The following is a 23854-nucleotide window of genomic DNA, read 5'->3' on the forward strand; positions in this document are numbered from 1 at the left end:
TGCAGCACAAATCTCTCCTGCCAGTGGGTAAGTCCCTGTATCCTGTCCCTCTGCTCACCTTTGTAGACCCTACAGGTAAACTGAGGGAACCCAGAAGGAAAAGTTGCTGAAAAATGGGTGATTATAGTTATTTCCACGGTGGTACCTGCACTCCCCGAGTATCAATCTGTGCCTCCATCTAGTGGTTAGAGCTATATAGAGAGGGTAAGAGCTGCCTCCAACACCCAGCAGAAGACATACCTCTCTCTGGTGACAGCAACTCCCACCATTCACCCCAGAAGATCCCAGCTGCCCGTCCAGCTGTTGGCCAACTGGACACAACTTGTGTTTTAGCAAGTCCCATGCAACACTCACTCCAGAGACAGCTGGAAACATCAGGAAACTGAGGCAGCCCGAATGTAGCAGGGCATGTCAGCTTTTGAAAGTGTCCCTCTCCAAAGCCAAGGAGATCCCGAGTCACAGAAGCCACCTGGCTCTCCTCACCCTCCCTGTGATCATTGCACTGCAGCAGCTACACTTCTGGGCTTCTTCTGGAAGGGGAAAAGGTACCATTTGAGGAATCAGAAACTAGGCTCTCCACATGCATTGCCTGGCCCTGAAGATCTGCGCCTGCTCCTTGCCAGCCTTTGGTCCTGGGACACCAGCACTGCTAAGCAGTTTGGGATACTGAGAGCAGAAAGCCATGCCAGACCTGCTAATATCCAGGCACAGCCTGCCTGGAGGCCCTGGCTGAACAGGCTGCTACAACACAAAATGAGGTCGCTTGCCTAAAACAGGACACAAATTGCCCCTAATTAACAACAGGGGGTCAGACCTCCAGCAGGGGTCCAGTGACTTCAACAAAGCCATGATTTCTGCAGCTTGGAGCAACTGGGTTCTCATCCAAAAGCCCTTTTTGTCCCCCCTCTGCCCTATTAGTGGAAACAAAACAGGGGGCAGGTTTCTGATTAAGATGCACAAACAGTTCTATTCAACAACTGATGCAATAAATGTGCTGAGTAAAATCACTGCCAAAGCTCGTTGCGGTGCTTTATGGGGCTGCTCTAAGAGTGTGAAAAACCGTTCGCTGCATATTATTAAATGATGAAAAACGCCAAGCTCGCAAACAAACTGTGCAAGGGATGTGGCTCGACTGCCTCTAGGGAGAACATGATTGAGCCTATGTAAGTGAGGTGGCAGGGAGAGAAGGGGGGATCTTTCACCGTACTGCTGCCACGCTGTGCTGCAGTGATTACAGGGCAAAGTGACCCAAAATAACAGCAGAGCTTCCACCCAGCCCCACTCCAACCTCACAATTGATCTAGAGTAGGACAAGTACAAAAAAGCACTCTGCCAGTCACAACCGCAGCCCCGGTGGCTCAGATCCTAAATGATGTTTTTTCTCTACCTTTTGGCAGCTGACGTCCGCAAACCACGTGTGCTTGATGCAGAGTCACACTCCACGTGTGATTTCAGTGCTCAGGATAACAGCACCTCCAGCGCTGTGCCCAGGGACATCACAAATCTCTCCGGTGGCTTTTGTGGCAGGGCAGCACGTGGGGGCTGGTTGGGTACATGTCTCCTTGCACAGCACATTAGGGCTGGGGGCAGATTTAGACAGACATCCGAGCGAGCTGCCACCTTCACTTGGACGGCGTGGGGCTGAGTGTATTCTCTTGTACCTTGGCTACGAAAGGGGGTCTGTTAAGCAGTCCTAATGCCCTAAGAAGGTCATAAAAAGAGACTTTCAGGAAGCATGAATTATGGAATCACAGAATCGTTTTGGTTGGAAAGGACCTTTAAGATCGAGTCCAACCGTTAACCCAGCACTGCCAAGGCCACCACTAACCCATGTCCCTCAGCACCACATCTACACGGCTTTTAAATCCCTCCAGTGATGGGGACCCCACCACTGCCCTGGGCAGCCTGTTCCAGTGCTTGACAACCCTTTCTGTGAAGAATTTGTTCCTGATCTCCAATCAAACCTCCACTGGCACAACTTGAGGCTGTTTCCTCTCATCCTATCACTTGTTAACTGGGAGAAGAGACCGACCCCCACCTTGCTACACCCTCCTTTCAGGCACTTGTAGAGAGCGAGAGGGTCTCCCCTCAGCCTCCTTTTCTCCAGACTAAACACCCCCAGGTCCCTCAGCCGCTCCCCATCACACTTGTGCTCCAGACCCTTCACCAGCTCCGTTGCCCTTCTCTGGACTCGCATTACTGCACAGATCACAGGGAGTACTGAGCACCCAAGGTGCCCTTTGGGGCGATGCTGGAGGACAGGGTACAACGTGCTGCAAGAAGCCAGCCCAGTCCCAAAGCAGACCTGTTTGTGGCTTGGCTACAGAATCTTGTTCCAATGTTGATCCGAAATTTATTTGCTGAGGCAGAGGGACACTTTTCACCTGCTTCACCAAGGCAGGAGCTGCCAGCCTGAGAGCTGGGGGGTTCCTGCAGCCATCCCAAGCTCTCCCCTGGTGTGGGCAGCAGCGTTGGCATGCTGGCACTGATGTCCACCTGCTGAGGTGGCACTTTGCCCTGCTCTCAAACCTGCAGTGCCCACGTAGGTGCTAATCAAACACACATTTCAGTGGGGCAGCGAGGAGAGTAGAAAATGGCATTTTATCATCGGAGAGCCTTCTGTGCCAGACAAACACTTACTGAGCATCACTGCAAAGGAGCTGTTTTTTGGCATCTTACACATATGTGGAAAAAAATCACTATTAGTTGAAAAACACCCTTCTCCTCTTAACAGCCAGCTGGAAATTGTGTATTGATGTTACTACCAGGGCAGCACTGCTTTCAGTTCAGATCTATAGTCACCTCGGCCTTGGGTCACTCAGTTGAAACCCAAGGTATATGGATCGCAAGGCGCAAGGGCATCCTGTTGCTTATCTTCTACTCCTGGGCTGGGGCTTGTTTTCTCTATGCTAGCTAGAAAAAAAAATAAAAATAAAGAAAATCACCCTGTGCACAGACCAAACCTGCCACAAAGTTTTCTATGAAATAAGCAGCACGTGGGTCTTTCAATGGCCTTTCAGATAAGGAAGAAATTTCACCCATGGTGCACTGAGATAAGCTGCCATGCACAGGAGATCAATGAATTTCTTCTCTCTGTGATCTAAGCTGGACTCAGAGAAACGACAATCTTCTAGAAGCGGCTGCTGAGACCTGGCACGTCATTCCCATTCACTGAAACCCCTCTGTGCTTTGCCATGTCAACAAATGTGTTGTCTACAAGTACCTGAAAGGAGGTTGTAGCCAGGAGGGTGTCAGTCTCTTCTCCCAAGTAACAAGTGATAGGACAAGAGAAAATGGCCTCAAGTTGTGCCAGGGGAAGTTTAGACTGGAGATCAGGAACAATTTCTTCCCCGAAAGGGTTGTCAAGCATTGGAACAGGCTGCCCAGGGCAGTGGTGGAGTAACCATCCCTGGAGGGATTTAAAAGCCGTGTAGATGTGGTGCTGAGGGACATGGGTTAGTGGTGGCCTTGGCAGTGCTGGGTTAGTGGTTGGACTCGATGATCTTAAAGGTCCTTTCCAACCAAAATGATTCTATGATTCTAATGTGCAAGAGTGAAGACAGAGAATCGGTCCCAAAGGCTCAAGGGGTCGGATGGACCCACTCTGTGCACCAACCAGAAGTACCCCGAGAACCACACATGGATGGACTACAGCAGCGAGAGGTTACTGAAGTAACAGAGAAAGAAACACCAAGCCCTGGGGAAGAAGCCAGATTTAGGATTGCCCTAAGAGCTGAGGAAAGTTAGGCTGGCCCCAGTGCTGTGATGAGACTGTGCAGCAATTCGGTCCTCGTAGACTCTAACTGCACCCTTGCACCTCTGTTCAGCCGTTTTCTGTCTCATTTAGTGCCTCGTGCTGGGAACGGATCTGTCTGCCGCCTCGGGATAAAGACTGCCTGGCTGTGTCTGTAAGATGTACTTTATATGAAGGAGTGAAACTCTTACGAGGGGCTGGCCATGCAGGTGCTGTGGTAAGAGGAAGCTGCCCTGGAATTGGGTGAAAGCTGGGAATTTTATTTTTAGATAGCATCTGTTAATTGAAAAAATGCACCTTTGGGTCACATCCTTGTACTCTTGGCTTTCCAAAAATGAAGCGACATGTATGTTTCAGAGACTAAGTCTGTTCTCCTTTCAAAACATCAGGCTTCAAAATTCCCTTCATTTTAACAAAAAGGCAGAAAAAAACCTGAGCCATCCTCCTTCCCCCAGATATACAGCTTTTTTTTTTTTTGGCTTGGCTTGAAGTGATTTTATTTTCGATTGTAGTTGTTGAGCCAAAAAAAGTCAGTTACTCTCCATGGTACAGCTAATCTAGAAATGCTGCATAAATTGTCACTTACCTCAGTGCCTAATATCATGTCGCAGCTAAGCTCATATTAAAAATTAGACAGGTGCTAAATGCAGCTTTAATGTTTGCACTTAAATGATGATCCTCCTCCCACTTCTCTGATCCCCTCCCTTTCCTACGCCAGAGTGAGGACAGAAGAATTGCTGAAGCACCTGATTCAATATTGCAGTTGCTGAAAATCCACCCTTTGCCTTCCAGCTCCTGTGCAGACGTGGGACCTGCTGGGCTGGGTGGTGTGAGCCGTCACGGCAGGGAACACCCCACCTTCCACAGGCTGAAGCTGTTGGAGTGAGAGATGTGAAGATGCTACTACTGCCGTGAAGACAAAGGGGATGTGTTCTGCCAAGCACCACCCTTTGAGTTATAACCCTGCGTAAACTACATTTTCTACCAAGGAATGGATGGAAGCCATGCGCAGTTTGGTATCTCAGATGGGAACGGTTGCTATAAGCTCTTTGTGCACAAAAGAGCTGTAAATTCAACATGAGTTCAGGTTTGTGGGGTAGGCTACTGCTCTAATCCAGCTGGATTATGGAGCCTAGAGAGCTGGGGTTAACTGGGAAGGGGTGCTCTGGGCTAGACCCACTGCAACAAGACCATGAAAGTCCAACTGTTCCTCTTGGAGGATCTCCCTGTATCCTGCAGGCACCACCTGCTCTGCACCTCCTAAGAGGAGAGGATTTATCCTTGTACCTTCATGTCCACAAGCCCAGATGCACCCCCAATTTATAATCAAAACTGGCCTCAAACAGCCTCTGAATATCTTCAGGTCAAGTGATTGCTACCTCCCCACTCATCTGAGCACTGAGCAGGACTGAACCCTCTAAAGAGAAGCCATGAATTTTATATCAAGTTATGTTCACCAAAAGACACAAAAAAGCCCCTCCCCAGACTGATTTCCAAGAGTCAGATGAAGTAGTTGCTGTAGACAATCACTATAAAGATTAATGCCTTAGAAAATGCTTATTCTTGGAGCTCAGCCCAACAGCCCAAACCAGCTGTCAGGATTCAAGAGTGGCCACAGTGGCAAGGGGCTCTGCACATTGCAGAGGACTAATGAATTTGGCAACTGTTTTAAAGCAAGAGTAGATCCCTGCTACTGCGGACTAGTCTGAGGGGCCAACACTGAAGAGAAAATAAGCCCTGTGCTACTGGAAAATAAACTAAAGGACAACAGTCTAGACTATTTTTGGGTTTGTAGGGGTTTCATGCAGTTCACTTAGTGTCCTAAGGCTTTTAGAAAAATGGATTATTCCAACCATTTTGGGAATGGTAATACACCAGCCTATGGAGTCCTGCAGTAAAGACTTAATTTCCCATTAAACGCTGTAGTTGGCTTTACAAATTCCACAGGAAGGCTCTCATTCAATTCTATTTCTCTCCAGAGAACAACAATTTTATAAAGCATTTGTCATCCAGAGATCTCAGGGCATTTTTTTCTGAAAAGAGATGGGCTAGAGATGCTGGCCTGCTGTAGGCAGAGGGTGTGGGTATGTGTGGTGGGGTCATACGAAGGATCAGAGGAGAAGCACAGGCTTCCCGTAGACAAGGAGCATTCGAGTGGCATAAGACCAAGGTTCAGCAAAGCACCAAAACCAACGGCTGACTTCAGGCACAGCAAAATGTTATGATCCTAAGTATCACTGACCCAGCGGACACTAACAGAGTAGCAATGAAGTAGGAAATGTGAAACTGATGTTGTCACGTCTCAAGAACCCAAATTGGATAGATCTGTCTGAAAAGCTCTTGGAAAAAAAATAATGCGCAGTCCCATGCCCTGAGCCATCTTCCCCAGGGCGGAATGCAAAGCTGACCCAAGCTGAGGTTGTTTCTGGCTATGCTTAAGGCAGTCTTTGGGAGGTAACCACTGGACATGTGTAATGAACACTTTATTTAGCAAGGACTTGGATTTTGCAAACTTCCAGAAATGAATTGTAATAAGATTACTTAGTAGTGAAAGTAAATGGGTATTTATAGCTCCTCAAAGACAAGAAAGGATCATCCCTTTCTTCCACAACGTAGAATTAGGGATTTTTTTTCCCCAGAGAGACAGCTCATTTATTAGTTAGAAGTTTATTTCCCCATGAAAAATGATGAAAGCAAAGGGTCTGGTGAGAACTTCAGGGCTTTGAAGAGAAAATCCCTACAGTGTCCACGTTAGTGCTGGCAAAACAGAGTGCTTACAGCACCTGCCCCAACATTATGTTTTTCTTCTAAAGAATTGTAACATAATTTCTACTAAGAGTTAAAACTGAAGCACTTCTAAAAGCAGAAGTTGCTAGATGCTATCTGATTCTTACTTCGTTTTGAGGGAAGTTAATTTTAAGTTTTTTTTTTTTCTTTTTGTGCATAAGCAATTTTTAAATTGTGAAATTCCTTTAAGAAGCAGAGGCTGCTCTGGAATGTCTAGGGAATTGCTCATGACAGAAGTAGTGAGATTAAGACACTTTGGACGGCAGGAACATGACTAATACATCTGCCCATTTAGTTCGTATCTCTTCTTCCATTGTTCTCAACTTTCCAGATCTGCTAAAAGCTCCGGCTATTCCAGTCTCTAGCCTTCTCTTTGGCAAAGAAACAAACCAAAGTTTCAAGAGTTTCTGGAGCAGAAAGTGAGACATTCCTCCCTTCCTCCCCTAGTCCGAGGCGACGGTTGGAGTGAGCCTTCGTTACAGAAGTGTAAGTGCTTCACCCCCAGCTGCAGCACACAGCATTATGTGGGAGTCGCATACAAGGAGCATTAGCTTTTAGGTCTTGCTGAGAAGTGCACTGAATTGCTGTCCACTAACAATAGCAGCAACAATCTCACTTCTAAGCTCAGTTCATTGGTTTCTGAACACCTTTAAGATATTGACAAAGCTGTCAATATTTTATTTTTAGTTATCCTTTCAGATGCATGTCGAGAGTCATTCTGGGCAAGCAGGGTTTAGAAAGAGAAGTTACCATGAGTCTGAAAACTATTCTTTCATTTAAGATTGCTGAAAGTGCTTGAAAGTTTCTGCAAAAAGGAAAAGAGAAACCATTTATTTTCCAACCGTAACACTGGCAGGAGAAACCCAGCAGTAAGTGACTCTAAAATACATCGGACTTGTTTCACTCAAGCCTTCTCAAAAAGGGTACTTAAAGCATGAGCTTGTGGGTGGCTGAAAGCTTACAGAATAATTGAAACATAAGGTACATCTTAACATCCCAGCAGCCAATATCCCAACCACATCCAACCCCATCCACTTCTCCCTTTGTCTCCAAAAGCCTCAGGCTTTCTCGCCCCAGCCCTCGCTTAGCTACCGAAGATGCAACTCTGGAGTGTTTTGTTTTGAATTTTGCATGCCCACCTCCACGGATGCTTTCAGGCTTTTACTTCCCACTCTGCGTCCCCAGGAGCGAAAGGCGAATGGCACGAGCCGCCCATGTCTCCTGTCTAAAGGGGAGCAAGTACTTTGAGCAAATGAAAACAGATCGTCTGCCACAAAGTCCAGGAACCTTCTGAAGCCCAGTCAAATGTTACAAAAGTCCAAGCCTACCTCTCCCCTTTGACTGGCATATTTCACGCTCGCTCTCTCGCTCACATTGTCCCTGCAGAAGCAACAATGACAGCCCGCTGTCACATTGAGATTCATAAACGGAGTGGCATTAAGTAATTTCTCAGGTTTTCTCCAGCGCAAAAGAAAAATAAAGTTTATGTGCAAAACGGCCCCAACAAAATTTAATACAAGAGAAATACCAATGAGGCATAGAGGAAACAAACCCCAAATTACGGGGTTTTTTATTGCTATTTTGTCTTCCAGACTGAAGAAAAAGAACTGATCAGCTAGTGAGGTGCTGGCAGTGTCAGCAGGCAGGAAGAAACCAGGTCTTGGTACATTGCTCATGACATTTCAAGACCGGATCTCAGTTTCATGCCAGAAATACAGAACTCTTGGGTTTTATAAGAGCAGTAGTGGCCAGACACATGACAAATTTTTAAATACAATTGTCCATGCTTACAAACTGATGAAGGCAGCGTGCCAGGACTTCTGTTCCTGCAGAAAATTTTCTGGGACGTACCTGTGTACTTTCTACCCGTCATCTGCCATGGACTCACAACATTGTTTTCCGTTTCACATAATTTTTAGGGAGCTAATGGACAGATGGAAGCAGGACAATAATGCCAGCTTTTACTACTGGACAATGAAATATTTTTCTCTTGAGCACGATCACAGCACGGAAGGTAGAAGGAGAAAGGATATGAACTTACTGCTTCCATATGCTCCATCCGAGTGACCAGCTGTACTGTCAGCAGGAGGTCACCCACGCCCGTGTTTCTGGGTTACAAAAGCATTGCGTGCTTTTATCATCTGCTTTTGTGCAGGATGTAGTTTCCAGTGCTGTTCTGGAAACAGAAACCTGACTAAAAGGACTGGAAAGGTTTGAAATCACAGTTCTTGTTCCCTGCAAACTGGTCCTATGGTGGCCACGGGACCAACAGCCCCACGCAGAGAGCGAGGGCAGCTCATTGCATCTACAGGACTGCGCGGCCTCCACTACCCAGCAATTAGAGCCTGGCCACATAGGACTTGAGGAGCTAGGTAGTAATGGGGTTTGTTTCATTTTTGGTAGCCTTCTGTCTCAGAACCATGTTCATTTAATCCCTTAAAGCAAGCTTTAAAAATGCTGTGCTGGTATACGCCCAAACCAGCACTGTTAAAATGTCCAGGTTCTCTGTGTTTAGGGAGTAACTGCGAATGGTGTTTTGTCCTCTTGTCATTTCTCCTTTTGTTACTACAGAAAGACCTTCCTTCCCCCAGTTTTGATGGCAATTAGGTTTTTATTTAAAAAAGAACTTGCAGTTGTGAGCACCAGTGTGGAATTATGATTATAGAGGCTGCAAAAGGAAGGGCCAGGGGAGACAAAAGCGGGTTTGCAAACACTGAATGGTGACTGCGAAGGGCTGTCAGGTAGAGTGCGATGTAACATTTTCCCATGACATTTACAGGGAAGAGGAGGAACCGTCCAAACTGGAATAGCCTTCGTTGCATGAACAATACCACAGTCTTTTCAGAAAAGGAATTAGCAGCCTCCAGGTGCCAATACCTGTTAGCCTACGTCCCGCAGAGATCCCAAAGCACCTCAAATGTTAGCTGGTTTAGTCTCACAGTCTCCTTTTGCAGTAGGGATCAGTCCTTTTACCAATAATGAAACACATGCAAGTCATAAACAGAGCAAAAGTCACACAAAGAGCTTATGGCTGAGGTGGAAAGAGGCCCATCAAGTCTTGGAAATCAGCATGAAATTCGTTCCTTCCTGCCCCGAAGTCCTGCAAGTACCCCTGGGAGCGGTAACTTTACGCACAGGGCAGCCCCATCTTGCACGTGTCACAGGCACAGAAATCCTCATGATCAGGGTTTTATGTTTTTTTTAACTTCACTCAAGCAAGCTGTGACTGAAGTTAATCAAACATCTCCCAAGGCAGAAAAAAACCCAACCAAAAACGAAACAAGTGACAAGAAGACACAGAACACAAGAGGGATTTCATTTGCCCTGCATATTCTCCTTTAACCAGCACAAAGCAAGCATACAGCCACTATTCTTACGCTAAAACGTTTTGCAGTTCACTTTGCACCACAGACAGCGACGACACAAAGTACACAGCCCAGGAGATTCGTACTGGAATGGAGCATCATCTGTTTATATAAGTGCCCCTACAGAAAGCAGGGTGTATGTGTAAGAGCACAGATGTTTCTTTGTATTTTGCTCAAGTATTTTCTTCTCCTGAAAGGCACTTACTCTGGGACGGTTAACAAGACAGATTAATTCATGTGGATCCTTGCAGCAGAGTAGGGCTGTCACTGGTGGGGAGAGAGGTTTGATTATATTATTCCCTATTGTCAACACAGGCACTTTATAATAGATTTATGGCTAATAAAATCTTTTAGTAGTACAGGGTCCTTGAGTTTCAATTTTGAACCTTTGGCCCTTGCTCAAATCACCAGCAGATGCAAGCATTAATAAAACCAAATAGCACGTGGATACTAAAGAGGCATATGGCCGGGTACTCAATAAAGGCAGTAAAACACAGTAGAGGGATCTTTACAATCTGGTTTGACCTAATGGAATCACTCTTTCAATAATAAAATTACTCTTTACTGACACATGATAGAGCATATCTCAGATCAGTGAAGTAATTCCCAGAAAATTCAGGAGTTTAGGGTTGATGCTGCTCAATGGCACGTTTTCATTTGAAAATCTTAGGTGAATTCACAAACATGGACTGATGAGGAGAAAACTTAACTATGGCTAAGGAAGCAAACAGATGGAAAATAAAGAAAAGATGGGGCTTTGTGGAAAGCTTCCTTTATGAAATGATCTCTTTTCAGCCGGCAGCTCTGCCTGAGATGCAGACTCCAGGACAGTCTGCCAGAACTCATTAGGGATCTATCAAACCTTAAATTCAAGCCACAGATGCTTCAACCCATAGACTCTGGGTACAACTTAATCTTATTTTGTGTTCTCTGCTGATCTGTCCTCACCTACTGCATTATCAATAAGCTGTGAGACCAGCAGGCAAAGAAGGAAAAAGCTCCTTAACTGACCACGTTCAGAAATCCAGGCACTCTCCTCCAGTCCCAGGTACGCAGCCCACGTCCGCATGAAGGGAGCGATAAGTCCAGGAACAGAAGACACAGGTTTTCGACACAGGAACTAGTGCTTTGACTCTATGCAGAGAGTTACACAGCGGACAGCATCACTATAGGGGGGGGAGGGGTACAACAACTAGAGAACACCAGAGCCCATCCAAGACCCCTTCCCCAATTTAGTAAGCATGCGCAAAGACAATTACATAATATATTAGCATATGCATAAGGTTTCTTGAAATAGGTGGGCTTTACTCAGAATTGTATGAATATTCATTTTCCTATAATATATATAATGAGTGTGCTTTAGTCCCTGGGTGTGCATGCTGGGAGGAGAGATCCCCATGCACCCAGTGCTGCAATAAACCAATGTCGGCTTTCTAAACTACCATTTGGTTTAGAAGGTTTTCTTGATTACTGTTTTCTGGTAACAGCAGCACCACACACCACCGTCAGCTTGCAGAGAACTCTAGCATTTCACATTGTAGGTTGGCCCCAAGGAAAAGATACCATCCTACCTCTGCAGGACTAAAGAAACCAATATAAATGCTTACACAAAACACACAGAAGTATACTTAGCTACAGGTTGCAGCAGGTTGTCCAAGAATACCAGAGCAAAACCAGCCTCACCTTTCCCCCTCCTCCCCCCAAGCTCTCCCTTTTATAGTGAACTTGATTGTTAATGCTATAGGATACACCTGTGGGCCAGCCTGGGACAGCTGCCCTCCATTTAACTGCTAATGGCCCTGATCACCATGGCTGGCCACAAACTGAAACAAAATCCCAATGAAACCAGGACACCATGCTACTTCCCCTGTATTAATAAATTGTTCTTAATTTCATACCAGTTATTTGGTGTTGTTTCACCTTAATTTACTTCAAGGGATTTATGAACTAGCTGCGACCAGGTTGTAACAGCAGCTCAGGACCTGCCCTTTGCCCACGTACTGGGCAGCTCAGGACCCGCACAGCCACTGCCAACAGCAGTGGGAACAGCACTGCCTCCGGACGTAAGCACAAGTCGGTGTAAGCTTTGCTTGCTTATTGACCTTGGGCTCTCAAGGGTTTGATGATGCTCTCGGCAGCATCAACGTAGAGGCCTACAGAACAGCCATCACACAGCGCAGTGCTGGGGAGCAAAAAGCTCCCGAAATGCCACTTAGTCTTTATGGGCATGAGAAGAGATCACGCCAGTGACTGCCAGAATCAGTCGGAGCACGTGAGGTGGTTTCAGACTAGAGGCTGCCACACGCATCCAGTGTACTGCAAGTGAATTTTGTTGCTAATTAAATCCTTTCTCTTGATTATTTATAGCCCTCTATTTACTGGCTCATTGATTTTAGAGGCCATGTTAGTTTTCTTTTTTACATGTCTGCCTGAATGGCTAGATTATAACTTATTACACAAAGAACAAGTGAATTGGTGTCAGAGTGATCTATTACACAGATGGTCTGTGAGCAAAGGGCCCCTGTCTTTGACTTTGGCATACTGAGAAGACAGGGAAAGACGCTGAGCCCAGTCCATTTGGTGCAAAAGAAGATTGTCATCCCTGTCAGTGGCTGTTTTGGGAAGTTTAGGACATTGGCACCATGCAGCTTCTTCTGGTGCTGGTTAAGGGTTAGAGAGGAGACAACTGGGGAGGTGGAAACAGAAGCCATCTGTGAAAACACAAGAGGCACGGATAGTAAAGAGAAAAGGGTGTTTGCTGCCCATAATAAGAGAATTATGGGATGCTAATTGAAACAGTCTTGAAAACAAGAGGAAGCTGTTCACACATGTAACAACAACGTGGAGCTCTGACACAGGGTGCTAGAGATTTGCATGATATCAGAACCAGAGAAGCTAATGGGAGAAGACAACCCCTGAAGAGATCCTAAGCACAAAGTCGCTCTGGTTTAGGAAACCTGCCGAGTCACCGTGGGAGCGCTCAGGGGAATCAGCACCGTGCGCCTTCCGTGTCCTCATTCCCTGCTCTTGGCAGCTGCTGTTGGCCTCTGTCAGGCAGAGACAAGCCTGAGCCAGGAGAGCTGCTCCAGACTGACCTTACTTGAGTTAAAGCTAAAAATCAAAGCAGCAGCTGGGAAGCACGTTTAACCTGTCCACCTGAGGCAGTTTACTGAGCAGAAGTGTCCCGCAGAGGCAACGCTGCGGCAGCGGAGGTTGGAGGCTGCCTCTCACCGTGCAAGCGACCACGAAACCCTCAGCCCTACCCAAGCCCACCGAGGGAGCGCAGATCAAGTGCTCAGCCTGCAAACACATTAACTCCGCTGTGCAAGAGGAAGAAGGTTGGCTTTACACCTACCAAGACCTTTGGTTTAAAGGATTCAAGCCAATTTCCCAGGGTGAATGACCCTTTCATGGTATATTTATGTGGCCTTTCAGCGTTAGTACCTTAAGATCAAGCATTTCCAGTTGTTGCACCCCCATGTAGCTGGGAGGGAGCTATTAGCACTCTGGCAGGGAGCTGGGTTGCATGTCACAGAGCAGGGGTTACGCCTGCCCGAGGACAAAACGGCTGCTGCGGTCCCCCCAAAGAGCCATTGTGTGCCTCGCAATCACAGGAGGTCGAGGGTTCAGAGACCACATCCATCATTACAGCAGGTACGCTGGGAAAACCAGTTAGCCCTTTCATTCAGGACTGATCCAGCCCACTGATGTGTTTCGGTGCTGTGTCACCCTCTGAAGATGAATGACAGAGATGTAGTGGGAATCGGACTCGATCTGGGGATCTGGAGCCATGTCTGTTACGGGAAGATGCTAGGCTGCAGCACAAGCTTGGCCCTTGGTTAGGTTTTGAGGCCATCTGAGTGCCTGGACCCAAGCCTTTAGTTAAACTTGGTACTCCAGTTGTAAAGTGGTAGCAGACCTCTTGCTGCACCTCATGTGGGCTACCTGCACACATCCCTGCACATACCGAAGCAGCGAAACCTCAGTCCAAACCAAAGCCTGTCTCAGACCCTGTAAGGTCTTTATGACTCCAGATACTGACAAAAAAAAAACCAAACCACAAACTTTGCGCTGTTGTGAGGCTGCAAAGCTGACACTTTTATTGCCATTCTGGGGAATTCTTCCAAGTGCTGAGTTGCCCACTGCTATGTCAACTTGTACCTGACCTTTAAATTTACCATATTTGCAAGAAAAGAAAAAAGGTTCTTTCCTTCTATTCCCCAATTGTTTTGTGCTTAAAAGAAATAAACTTTTATTTCAATAATCATAAACACAAAAGGTTCCCCAGAGGGCTGTTTAAAGACTCCAAGCTAGTTAAAAAGAACATTTGCATGAATTAAAGAGCAACAACAAGTCACCACTGATCTAAGCTGCTTTCTAGTGCTTAACTCGTGTCTGTAGGTGGGGAAAAGCAAGACAGATCAGTAGGAGGTAAGAAAGACGAAAACTGGGATGTTTGTTCTGCTTTACAGTGCGTTTCCCGAGCAGCAGCCGGGGGAACAATACCTGTCCTTCACCAGCCACGTGGTCACTTTATGCCTGTATCTGTAACAAGGCGTAAAGGACAACAAGCCTTTCTGCAACAGCTCACACTTTTTGTCTCCTGCAAGACAGCATCGGGATTAAGCGGGGAATAAAGGGAGCTTTTCATGCTGGTTCCCGTTATTCAGAGCTGCTGCAGCACAACTGAGGACAGCAGAGCCGGCTGTGGCGCATCCCTTGTCTTGCACAGGGAGCTTTGCCTTGGCTCTTCCATCACAAAGTCCGAGTGAAACTCCCAGCACTGCTGAAGCCTCCCTGAATTACATGGCAGGAATAAAACCCACAAAGTGTGCACATCCGTGGCTCTTAAGTACATAGGTACCTACTATAACACACAAAACACACTGTTTGCTCATGCCTATGTCTTACTAGTGTTTCTTTTGTTCGCATCAGGTCTTACAGACATCCAACCTCAACAAGTATGTACATCTACATACATGACCTGTTTACACCTCATGGTTCAGGCTGCACAAGGAGCCACTTTGCCATGGGGCCTTTCCAAACACAGACCGTCAGCGCCTGGTTTCATGTCAGATCTGTGGGTTGTTTTACACACCGGTTCCTGTCTTGTATAAATCCATGTGTGCCCACATTGCTGCTTATCACCCAGCACTGGGAAGGCGATGGGCAGGTTGTGCTAACCTGTCTAAAAGCTTTGCTGAGGTAAGGTGAATGCTACCAGTCACTCGGGACACCCACAGCCACCCTGTCCTCACCTCCCCTGCCAGGGGTGAGACATGGTCACACACACATATATAGAAGCACAGAATCGCTTTGGTTGGAATAGAGTTTTAAGATCATCAAGTCCAACTGTTAACCCAACACTACCAACTCCACCACTAAACCATGTCCCTAAGCACCACATCCACACGTCTTTTAAATACTTCCAGGGATGGTGACTCCACCACTGCCCTGGGCAATGCTTGATAACCCACATACGACTCTGCATTTACTGGTGTATTTGCTTATTTCCCCCCACAGCACAGCTGGGGAGCCGGGAAGATGAGGATAAACTCTTACAAGGACTGACTAAAATCCTCAGGGCGCTGTTCATAAAGCCTGCCACGCAAAACAGACATAAGAAGGACATGGAGCTCTTGGAGCGAGTCCAGGGGAGGCCACGAAGATGCTCAGAAGGCTGGAGCCCCTCTGCTATGGAGACAGGCTGAGAGAGTTGGGACTCTTCAGCCTGGAGAAGAGAAGGCTCAGGGGAGACTTTCTAGCACCTTCCAGTACCTGAAGGGGCTACAGGAAAGCTGGAGAGGGGCTTTTTAGAAGGGCATGGAGTGACAGGATGAGGGGGAACGGTTTTAAACTGAAAGAGGGAAGATTTAGATGAGATATTAGGAAGGAATTATTTGTTGTGAGGGTGGTGAGACCCTGGTCCAGGCTGCCCAGAAAAGCTGTGGCTGCCCCCTCCCTGGCAGTGTTCAAGGCCAGGTTGGATGGGGCTTGGAGCAACCTGGTCTGGTGGAAGGTGTCCCTGCCCGTGGCAGGGGGGTTGGAACTGGATGGTCTTTAAGGTCCCTTCCAACCCAAACCGTTCTGTGATTCTATGATATGAAATGATGTTCTCTGGACCTAGTGCTGGAACTACAGACCTTTGTCTTTCACTGCAGCTGGAGACTCCAGCCTTTTTTAAAATGATCAAGTTCAGTGAAGTCAACATCCTCTGAATCACCCAAAAGAACCCACTGGAAAGGGTCTAAAATGTAAAGTCCTTTTTTAGATGAGAAAAGCTCTTGTTGAACACATTTGTATCTCTGCAATATGCAAAACATAACAGGAAGATTTGAAAAGATGATGCATAGTTTCAGAGCTCCAGCGAGATCAGATATCAAACACCCAGGTGCAGTGTGGCTCAGATCTTCCTTGATTTTAAAGCGTGGTGTGGGAACGAAACTTCGCCAAAAGTTACGTTCAAGTCTGTGAAGCCTGGATGGGTTTGATCAATTATTCAAGCGCAGCCCAAAGTCCCTGTTAATCTACATAAAAAACAAAAAGTGACTCGCAACAGCAAGCAGCGGCTGGGGGAGCGGTGTTGCAGGAGGGGAGCAAGCGGACAGCACCGGTGCGGGGTTAGTGCGAGCTTGGCGTCCGGGGCTCAGACACGGCGACCTTTGCTTTCTGGCTGTGGCAAGGTTTAATCAGAAATGAGTTGTGAGACCACACATCCTTGTCTGCTAGCCTCTGTGACCAGCAAGACCTCGCTTACTGGATGTTACAGTAAGGAGAAAATCTGGGCAATTAGAGGAGGCTGGAGGGCCAGGCTGGTTTTATCTCAGCAATGCTGAGATTGCTACAGAAACCGTTCCAACAGCTGAAGATTTATTTTTGTAAATCCCCCAGTCTCCAGGGGTCAAGATTATGAGAGCGGGAGCCTGTTGTTCTGCATAGTTGTTCAGCAATCACCCAGCCAGGGAAGGCACCGTGCCATGCCATTAGGTGACCAGTCACACAAGGAAACCATCGCAGGAGCCTGAGCGTTACTCAGCAGCTCTGTAGGAGAGGGCTGAGAACTGGGAATCCTTCACCACCTCTGGGAAGCGGCAGGAGCCCAGAGGGCAGCTCGGGCTGGCAGGTGGCAGCCACCCCCCGAACCAAGGGCTCAGGCAGGATGGGCGCAGGGGCTCGGCGTTTGCTTAACCCCATAGCACAGGAGCTCTGGGGACACACTGGCAGAGCCCTGGCCTCCCAGCACGGGAGCCCGTGTCAGGGGAAAGTTACAGCACAATTTTGCAGAAGGGGATGAAGGTCTTTGAGAATGGGGAGATTTATAAGTCACTACTGGGGAGGGATCTCCCTCAGCACAAATTGATCAGTCTATGCTCTAATAAACAGCTCCAACAGCAGAAATAACGATTGCTGTCACCATCCTGAGATGAACTGGCTGTGTCCCAGCGATCAGCCCCATGTCCCTGTCCCACTCAGTCCCTGAGCCCGATACTGCAGCTTGTGGAGCGGGAGCTTGTGCGAGTGTTAGCCCATGGCTGGTGGAAGCGGCTGAGTGGCAGGAATCCAGCCCAGAGGCCAGGAGCTGGGAGCAGCAGCCAGAGCACCTCCCTGCACGGCTGACGTCCTCCGTGCCTCGCTGGCAACGCTCACCCAGGCAGCGATGGAGGCAGCAACTTCATTTCCAGTCCCCTGGAGGGATTCCCACAATGAAGAGTCTGCAGAAGGAGGTAAACTCTCAGCTACTGTCATTCACAAGTGAATATTTTTTCCAGGCACAGCATGCTGCATTTATCTGAGGGAGCAGCAGCATTTTCTTAGAGGCAGAGCAGACTGGACCACTGTTTCACAAGTTGAAACTCTGATTTGGGGAGCTTTAACTTCCAGGGAGCAGCTACAGGAGCCACCCCGCTGGCATTTCCCAAACAGATAATACACAATGGCAACGTCACACCAGGTACAGCTTCCTGCTTTTTAGGAGGATTTAAGCTTGTCCTTCCTTGCATTTCCCTTTCTTGCACCTTCCTGAGAAAGTACCTTCATAGGTAGCAGCTCTGGGACTTACAGAGAGATGCTGCGTGCACTGCAGTCGAGTCACAGGGACGCTTCTTTGACCAGTTTTGTTTCTGCCTGGCACTGGGAACTGATCAGGGGTATTCCTCTCCTGGAACATCATCTCATGGTTTTTCTGAAGCCATGTCAAATCCTCCATCCCCTCCTTCGCTCCGCATCACTGGCACCCTTTGCCAGAGTCCCAGCAGTGCCATAGAATCACAGAATCATTTTGGTTGGAAAGGACCTTTAAGATCATCAAGTCCAACCATTAACCTAACACTGCCAAGGCCACCACTAACCCATGTCCCTCAGCCCCACATATACACGGCTTTTAAATCCCTCCAGGGATGGGGACTCCACCACTGTCCTGGGCAGCCTGTTCCACTGCTTGACAACCCTTTCCATGAAGAAATTTTTCCTAATATCCAACCTAAATCTGCAGTTGCATTTACTGCTTTACACCAACACGGTGTCTCCTTGCACACCACACTGCAGACAAAGCCTTACCACCCATTGCCCAACACAGGACAAGGCAGTGTCTTTTCAGGTTCAAGTGTTTTGCAGGATTTTAAATAAGTACCTCTGCTACCCTCTCCACACATGTGCTCCAAGTGACTCTGATAAACACAGTTTCACCACAAATCTCCTGCCGCTGGGAGAGGGGCTGTGCCCACCGTGGTGCTTTGTTCCTGCCACACTCCATTTCCTCAAGGGAATTTACTCACAGCTTCGAGAAGCTTGGCACAAAGGAAAAAAAAAAGACTTTTAAAGTTTGCTCTGGGAGGAGAATAGTCACACTGGTTAACTGAAACAGTTTCTTGCTTGGCCAAAATCCACATAAATAGGACTTGAAGGCTTTGTCCTACTTCTTCTGTGGAGTCCTCTTGCTGCCAGACACACATAGCTGCTGTTTGAGCCTGCAGCAAAGGGAAGACAGCGAGCAGCAAAGGAAGGCTGGTGCAGGCAGCAGTTGCCATTTCAGAGACTGATTTGGGTTGGAAGGGACCTTAAAGCTCATCTAGTTCCAACCCCCCTGACACGGGCAGGGACACCTTCCACCAGACCAGGTTGCTCCAAGCCTCATCCAACCTGGCCTTGAACACTGCCAGGGAGGGGGCAGCCACAGCTTCTCTGGGCAACCTGGGCCAGGGTCTCACCACCCTCACAGCAAAGAATTTCTTCCTAATATCTCATCTCAATCTCCCCTCTTTCAGTTTAAAACCATTCCCCCTCGTCCTGTCACTCCATGCCCTTGTAAAAAGTCCCTCTCCAGCTTTCCTGTAGCCCCTTCAGGTACTGGAAGGTGCTAGAAGGTCTCCCCGGAGCCTTCTCTTCTCCAGGCTGAACAGCCCCAGCTCTCTCAGCCTGTCTCCAGAGCAGAGGGGCTCCAGCCCTCTGAGCATCTCCGTGGCCTCCTCTGGACTCGCTCCAACAGCTCCGTGTCCTTCTCTGTTGGGGCCCCAGGGCTGGAAGCAGCACTGCAGGGGGGGTCTCAGGAGAGCGGAGCAGAGGGGCAGAATCCCCTCCCTTGCCCTGCTGGCCACGCTGCTGGGGATGCAGCCCAGGACACGGGTGGCTTTCTGGGCTGCCAGCGCACGTTGCCGGCTCGTGGTGAGCTTCTCGTCAGCCATCATGAGCCCAGAGGCTCAAACCTGATGCCATTAACTTGTCTACAAGAAACAGCAACCCACTCCTGTGAAGGTGTGTTATTGCTATTTACAAGAGGGGAAGGCAAGGCTGTTTGCTGGCTTCTCCTCCCAGCGCAGCTGGCCAAGGCAGAAAGCTGACTGGTGTGGGTGGCCATGCAGGTGTGCTGCCAGCTGACATCCACCGGTATCACATCGCCAAACTTTCAGGCATGCACCCACAACATCAGCAGTCTGATACACACCAGCAGAGCCCCAACCTTTCTCCTCTGTATCAGTACGGTGGATGAGGATGGTGTCTTTGCCAATCCCACTTTCAAAACTGGTTGCTCACGTCCTGCTGGACACCTCCTGCTCTTGAAAGTCGTTCAGAGAGGCTTAGTTTTAGTGCAGCTCTACCTGACCATCACAGTCTCATACACATCCAAGTTTTGATGCGTGGGGCTATGCTACCTCCATGGGGTGAGGAGAGACAGGACACTGGGTTGAGCTCCAGCTACATATATAGGAGCAGCGGTAGGGCAAAATGTGAGCTCTGAACAACAGGATCACACATGTGGACTGGAATTGTTTGCCAGGTCTGGCAGATGATCAGCATTTCTGCAAGGAGCTTGGGGCAGGGAGGGACAAGTGCCACGCTTATAATGTGTAGTCACTCATTAATCCGGGGAACACCGCAAAGGAATGATTTCTCTTTAAGGCAAGCGTCTAAACACCTGGGATTACAAGCTCTTTTTACCTAGAAAAAAATAACCATGCTGACAGTTCTTACATTTCCAAACTCTTGTTTGATCCTTTACAAGACACAGGAAAGCAGAAAGGCCCAGCATCGTGGGCATCTGATCAATACACCTAAACCCCACCTCCACTTTGATCTCACACCAGGCCCTGGTTAGTTTTTGAAATGTAAATAGTGCTTTTGAACTAATCTTCCCTTAAAGCCTGACTGCGGGGGGGAAGAGATTCAGCTGTTGGAAGAGTAGAGGGTAACTAAGCTGATGCCAGACCTGATGGCAGCAAGGTCTGCACTAGGATGTTGACCTGCTCCCCTCTCCCCATCACCCAACCCCTTCCAGGGAGCCTAGCTGATGTGGTGGGCAGGCCAGAAAGGACAGTGTCCTTGTCTGTGGCAGGGGGGTTGGAACTAGATGATCTTTAAGGTCCCTTCCAACCCAAACCATTCTATGATTTTATGACAGACCCCAGCAAGCTCCAGCTAGTCCCAGAGCACAGTCACTTGCTTTTTGGGCAACCACCAGTGCCTTAGAGTCAAAGCATGTGTGGACTGAACGAGGCCAGCCAAGGACCTGACCCCACGGACGTTACTGCACAGCCACAGACCCCATCCCACCCAGGCTCAGGCATTTTTGATAACAGGAGGGAGCAACGACAGTCTTCTGGAAACACTGGGCTTCCCCAGCTGCAGATAGATAGAAAATAACAGGAAGAAAATTAACAGAGAAGCAGAGATCACTGTGGGAACTGGTAACTCCTGCAGGACACCTGGGTGGGCAGGCACACCCAATGAACTGATGTGGCCTGGTCCCCCTATACGGACTGCTGTGCAGGCTGGAAAGCTCTTGCTTCTCCTGAACTGCCACGTACCAAATTAATTTTTTTTCCTGAAATAAGCAGCACCAGCTTAGGAGAGTGTTGGATATTGAACAGAGCTCCTAGGAAGAAACAGGAACCTTTCTTATTCCAACATTTGCTGCAAAGCTGTTTAACCTCAGAGCAAAGTTACTAATATCCTTAACTAACCAGAGAGAGGGCAGAGCATTTCCCCTGTCTCTAGTGACCAGACAGCACAAAAGAGCCTGAATTTGGCTAAAGCTTTTTTGCTAAAAGTGCGCAGTTTGATCAGACTCCTGCTAGCCCCAAGGCATAGGGTAAGATGCACACCAGAAGGGAAGAGCTTACCTGTGCACAGCTGGTTTTCAGCTGGCACCAATTTACCCCAATTTCAGTTTGCACATCGGTCCTAGTCACCAAGGTACCTCTGGAGGCTGATCAAGAGGAACACACAATAAGTAAAAGCTGATTTCATCCTGAGGCCACCAACCTCAGGAAAAAAAACCCCTTAATTATGGCTAAAAAGACCTACTCCTCATCAAGGAGAGTACCTAAATCACCTCACGTTTTGACAACAGGCAGTGATGCATGGTCTGAGAGGAGAACGGTGCCTGTTTTAGCACATTAGTCTTGCTATAGGTTCCCAAGCTCTGCAATAGACTCCCAGCTTCCCCTCTACCTGTCCCCATAGACAGCGGTGCCATCTATTTATCTCCAGAAGTTCCTGATCACTACAATGAAATATCAGCATTCCCTCCGCTACTAAAAAGAAAAATTCATTAGGAAAGGGGAGGCTCCCAGACACTTTTGCAAGAAGAGCCTATATTAAATAAGCCACTTCAATAAGACAGGCAAGGTATAATCAGCATTGCTAATCTTCTCTGGAGCCTGAGTTACACCAATTAACAATACAGTCCCTGAAAACTACTGCTGCGAGATTCCCTTATGCATATTTCCGAAGCAATTTGCACAAAGACCTTCCCAATCACCAGTCCCCAGCTATCAGCTAAGGCAGCAGCAGCCAACCCCACAGGCAAACAGACAGCAAAGCTTGCGTGGGATTTGTATAGGCTGGGAGGGGAAGGGTGGCTCAGCGACTGGGCAGAGGATCAGGGAGGGGACTGGGCAATCCCAGTAGTGCGTGGATACATGGTATGGATTAGGAGAATCATAGAGTTGTTTTGGTTGGAAAGGACCTTTAAGAGAAAGGCAAAGCAAGAGGGTTTTGAAGGCTGAAGCTGAAAGCTTGCTGGTCTGTTCTCTGCTCCAAGCATGGTGTCCCCTCGGTTCCTGGACAGGCAATGCAGTTATTAGGAGCTGGGGAATGATCAGGAGCGCAAGAAAATGTGCCTGTCTCCACAGCTGGGGTACTGCTGGGATGGGATGGAGCCTTCCCGCAGCTGTGGCTGGTGGTCGCCCAGGGCAGGGAGGTTCAGCAGCCAGGGCTGAGTCCAGCCCGTGCCAGGTAGCTGCTGGCAGGGTACCCGCCTGCTGAGAAATTCTAAAATTTCATCTGTTCATGTCAGGTAAAGACAGAAAGAATGATAAATGGAGATCAGATAAAGGGGGGAGGAAACCTCGCCAAAGATTGTAACCATTTCTGGTGACATTTGAAGCTACTTTTTCTGTTGGATCTGCAGACTCTCTGCCCTTTTATGAGCATTCAGCTACGTTTGGACTTTATTCTCAAAAGTGTGAGGTTTTGTTTGTTTTTCTTACTGGAAACTAAGGACATGTCAGGTCTTGATGAAATCATCAGTCTTCACTTAAAGGACTGAAGTCCTTTATCCAAGAACAATCAAAGAACAAGGCACGGACTGCCCTGACCTCTGGTTTCAGAGATCTCCAAGAAACAGCAGCATTTCAGGCTCTCTGTATTGTTTATCGTATCAGGGAGGAACGGAGGCCTAGCAACAATATCGACCTGTCAGTCCACCTGTCAGACAAATAAAGCAGTTGTATTAATCATAATCATCCCAGCCCTTATCTGAAGCACAGTCTTGGACTGAGCAATGTGTGGCTGCTCTTGGCTGGCCTGGGGGTAGGAAAGCAGAAGGAAATGCAAACTTTGTTAGGCCGGAGGCTTGCGCCACCTCTTGGGACTGGTGATGACAATGTACAGTCCAGAGGAATTGCTCAGGAGAAGGAAACAAAGTCCCCTCGATTTAATCATACTGAGGTTTTGGGAAGAAAGCTGCAATGTCCCCAAAATCTCCATCACAACTAATTGCACAGCGTTGCCCACGGGCTTGTACCTTTTTGGTACAACCTGCCTATGAGCAACAGTGAAGTGGTCATTTAACTTTGGTCAAATCACCAGGTAGTATCTGTAGTATCAGTGCTCTTGTACCAGCACTTGTTCCAGTGGGGACAACAGCGTCACAGGGTGCTCCATTTTGGGACACTGCAACAGTAGACAGAGCTAAAGAGCAAAATACCAGAGGAAATAAAACGAGGCAGGGTTTGGAGGTGCCAGGGCCTGTGGCTCTAAGCTGAACTCCAGGTCACCCCATGACGCTCTACAAAGGATGGGCTGATGTTCATCCGAGTGCCAGGTCTCCCCTCTAAGCTGGAAATGACTGACTGCACAGTGATGGCTTTTAATGTGTTTACAGCCAATGTTGCAGGAGATGCTACAGCTCATTTCTGTTCAGGCACCTTGTGCGGATGATGAATGTTCT

This window comes from Nyctibius grandis, chromosome 24, assembly GCF_013368605.1.
Source record: "Nyctibius grandis isolate bNycGra1 chromosome 24, bNycGra1.pri, whole genome shotgun sequence".
Lineage (NCBI taxonomy): Eukaryota > Metazoa > Chordata > Aves > Nyctibiiformes > Nyctibiidae > Nyctibius > Nyctibius grandis.